At 41.2% G+C, this 4,057-nt stretch overlaps 1 long non-coding RNA gene across 2 annotated transcripts in view; it reads right to left on the bottom strand.

Annotated features, from left to right (window-relative positions):
- LOC128886176 (uncharacterized) overlaps window positions 1-1,802 on the bottom strand; it is a 3,224-nt gene extending 1,422 nt beyond the window's left edge. For both annotated transcript variants that reach the window (XR_008459772.1, XR_008459773.1), the window contains exons 1-2: window positions 885-1,802; window positions 217-585 (exon numbers count right to left, since the gene is read on the bottom strand). This is a non-coding gene — a long non-coding RNA (uncharacterized LOC128886176). The remainder of the gene's footprint in view (window positions 1-216; window positions 586-884) is intronic.
- Between the last annotated feature and the right edge of the window lie 2,255 nt (window positions 1,803-4,057).

Raw genomic sequence — 4,057 nt, 5'->3', positions numbered from 1 at the left:
TGTGTGTGTGTGTGTGTGTGTGTGTGTGTGTGTGTGTGTGTGTGTGTATTAGTATTATATTTATAATAACACTTTACGCGGGTCACGCTGTATATACAGAAAACATTTCTCCAAAATAATCCGAATGTATATCCCTCGCTGATATTTTGCAACGATTCATACGATTAGAGAAAAGTTTTGAAAAGCGGGTAAATTCGATAGGTTCCAAATGAATACCGGGAAAATTCTGCAACAACGTTCCCAGCTTTTTCTGTTTATCGATCGTTCCATCCGACGCAACATAGCGATCTGTATTCCGCGTTCTACCGTTCCTCGGAACTTTTATGAATCGCTGATCGTTACAACTAGCTCGTGCATAAAAGTCGAGGCTACAATCGACGTGCACGTAGAACAGAACACTCCATCGTCGACAGGACTTTCGCGAGTCGTGGACAAACTTCCAGACGGTTTCCTTCGTTTCCCTCATCTGGCAGAGTTCCATTGCGCCGTGAACTCCCCTTTCGAGGAAATTTTTATTACTGGTACCCAGGTTTCTTCAAATGTTCGTCGTGACATAATTTATTCAGATATTATGGAGTATGTGTCCTGTGATTTAATTTAAAAGTATTTTAGACAGTTTGTATGGATTTGATTAAATCATAATGGAAAGCAAAAATATTAAATTGGCAGATCCTGCATAGTATCACTCATAAAATTGTACGAATTGTGAAGGTGGCCCTAGAGTAATGTTACAGTTTACTAGAATAGTATAAAGGATAACAATAACAATTAAAAAGTAAAGGATAAATAAATTTAGTCTAATCAGAGACCTTAATGAATGCAAGAATAATTAATAAAAACTTGTCCATTACGAAGGAAAACAACGAAAGGAAAATATTTAATACCTTCAAGTCTTCCTATCTGTTAAAGTCGAAAGTAGCAGCAAGCAAACACAGCACAGTTCTTACATCGATCCGAACAGAGTTTGCGGAAAGTTTGATCGAACTTGGAGCCCGACAGTTTGCAAGTGTTCCCTTGTAAGCAGGGGTATGGGCATTAGAGCTGTTCTAATTGTTTGCTGCCCCCGATGCGTTGCTAGGGGTCGTTTGAGCCGGCTGATCCAGATTGATGGATCACAGCCGCTGGTCACGGCTCATTATTGGTTCCGTTATATCCACTTTCTCCAACCGCGATTGGCTATCGCTAGACAAACTGCCCGATCGAGTGCACCCTGTATCGTTTAACCAAGTCGATCATCCAATGGAGAGCATCTCACCCCGTCCATTTTTCCCCCTCTGTAACGTTTACTTTGGTCTTGGAAGCGTTCGCGGAACAGATTGCTCGTTAAACAATAAATCAGCTCGGCTTCCTATGGCCGAGCGAAGTGCTGAAAGAACTACGCGATGGAACGAGTTAGTAAATTCCTTCGTTCTTCGCTGAAAGGGTAAAGAGCATTGACGTCTAGTTAGGATTTTCGATACAAGGGAAAGGTCTTCCTAAGAAGAAAATGCAACGGAAGGGATTCGTGGGAAATCCAGAGACGTACGGAATTCCGGAGTAATTAACTCGCTGCCCAGAGGAGTTGGAAGCTGAGGGCGGCGGCGGGGGAGGGTTGCGAGTGGGTTGATAATGACCACAGGGTCGCCTTATCTACGGTTGGTGGACCAGACACGGTGCAGATAAGTGGTCCCGCGAGATCTCTCGTCGACTTGGGCCATCTTGGCTCAACGCCATTTTTCATTTGCTTATACGAAAGAACGGTCCGTCAGGCTACCGCTCTACAAAAAGTGGCAGTTGGCGATGAAACTTTTTCGCTTAAGGAGTTATCGACTCTTCGACTGGTTCGTTTGACAAATCACGAAAATATCGGGTTATTGTATTTTATATCTGGAGTATGAGCAGTGGAGTATTAATAATTATTCGAGTAGAATTGAGAACTCCTAGCATACAAATAATAATACGAATAATAATAATACTGATTAAAGTTGTAATTTAATTCGTGCTCCTCGTACCTTTATCGCGCATACTTGTTGCTTCAGTAATCGGTACGTAAAATGCTTCAAAAGACCCATTAAATATTTCCATCGTTCTCGACCCCTTTTCTTTTCGATCCTCCCCCATAAAATAAATTATATTTTACATTTTTTAACCGACAAGTTAATGTCTAAGACCATGTCTAAGTATTTCAGACATGATTTGCTGGCTGAGGAGGGTGTAAAGGGGTTGGGTCACGGCGAATGTCACATCGCAGCTACGCAAAATGTATTTGACCGAGGGGAAAATCAATAAATCGATGCATTTCCGCGTATTAGTCAAACGTACGGAAACGTTAATATGTGACGTCAACATGCGCGTTAAAACAGAAGCGTTATAGTCACAGTCGGCGATCAAACGCGACGCACGGTTTTGTAAATTTAGGATCCGTATGCACATTTCGACTACGTGTCACGCCATTTCCTGTTCAATAATCAAAGGCCGTATTTGAGTTAGAAATTCGGCATTCGTGTAATACACAGGTACAGAGTCAAATGAATTTCAACTGATCAACGTTTCGATATCGAGATACGTCACTGTAACCTGCGACAATTTCTAAGTTCTAATTTTTCAACATTTTGGACTTCGATTACTCATTTTCTTTTATACAATTGCTTTTTCTCTTATTTACTTTCTATTTTTGTATTCAAAGACATATATAAAGCTTGTTTTAATCATTACATTGTGTCACTGTTCGGTATTGTAGTATATCTTCTAAAGATTCAACATTGTACTAATAGGCATCGCGACTTCACCCAAAGTAGGGTCACTCGAACCAACTCTGATCGCGAGACTAAAAGTTTAAATAATTATACATTTCGCGGTTTTTGCGAAAGCAGCGATTATGCTCGCGGATACACGTTATCGCGGCAGTGAATTTCGATGGAGTTTGTACGTAGGACGCGCAACGAGTTTGCACAGTTATCGATAACGGAGTGGAAACTTGGTCGAATGAAATGGGCATATTTATTTTCCAGACTCTGACAGGGAGATAACATAAATATCATTTTGCTTATGAAGAATGAATAAAACCTTTTCGTGTAATTCGTCGATTAACCGTAGACTCGAAAGGGAAGCGACCGAAATGAAACCGACGCGGTTGTTTTCGATTCGTCGTTCGTTGCGAGATTGGCAGACGTTTTAATTATTCGATACTCTCTCGAAATGACTGGAATATTTACCTTTACATGATATAGTAGAATTTCTTGTGGTCAAAGAATTGTGGTTAAAGAGATATTTTAATTATTCGTGATTCCGGTGGATTATTTTATACCAGTAAAAAAAGTTTCTAAACACGTTATCTCATATTCCAAACATAAATTCCGTAAATGAAATTTTCGTCCTTGCATATTAGGCAACACGAGACTCTAAGATCCACGTTTTAAAATTAAATTAGTTCTATGGTGAACAAACAATTGATCCTAGTAATTAAGTAAAAGATATCACCAATTTCAATAGTGATTAGTTTGCCAAAGTCTGTAAATAGTGAACCAACGAACTGGTTATATCCCTGGTAATGCCGGAAAGTAGCTCTTCCAGGCGTATAGGTAGACTGATAATGGCCGCAGGTAGGTCAGCGACGAAGCGATAAAAGTTCCTCAAGAGGTTCCCTCCCCCCCGTTCCCCACCTTCCTTTCAGCGACACAACAATGCCGTTCAAGCCCTCCTTTATGGCCGGTTACGCTCTTCTCCGCGGCTAGTAAATGACTTCGTCTGGCAACCAACTTACGCCTTACTATGTACCGTGATTCGCTTGAAAAGTTGACGTCAAAGCATTATGAGATACCGACAAGCACGTGTCTTCAGTGCACGTAACGGGTGTCTCGTAAAGTCGTGCTCTGTGTGATGCCCCCCTCCCTCCCTCCCTCCCTCCCTCTCCTGGGAAGTACTTAACACGTTCGCTATCGACGTCACACATACACCCGCCACTCGATAGTTTAGAGCACCCTTTGATCTTGAACCCTCTGTAGCGCGGACTTCATTTTATCTCCGCGAAGAGATATTATTTGGTTATTTATATATTCACGACTTGTAAACTTTTTTT

This window comes from Hylaeus anthracinus, unplaced genomic scaffold (assembly GCF_026225885.1).
Source record: "Hylaeus anthracinus isolate JK02 unplaced genomic scaffold, UHH_iyHylAnth1.0_haploid 11982, whole genome shotgun sequence".
Lineage (NCBI taxonomy): Eukaryota > Metazoa > Arthropoda > Insecta > Hymenoptera > Colletidae > Hylaeus > Hylaeus anthracinus.
Note: the sequence above shows the minus strand (reverse complement) of the source record. Positions and strands in the feature narration are given on the sequence as shown.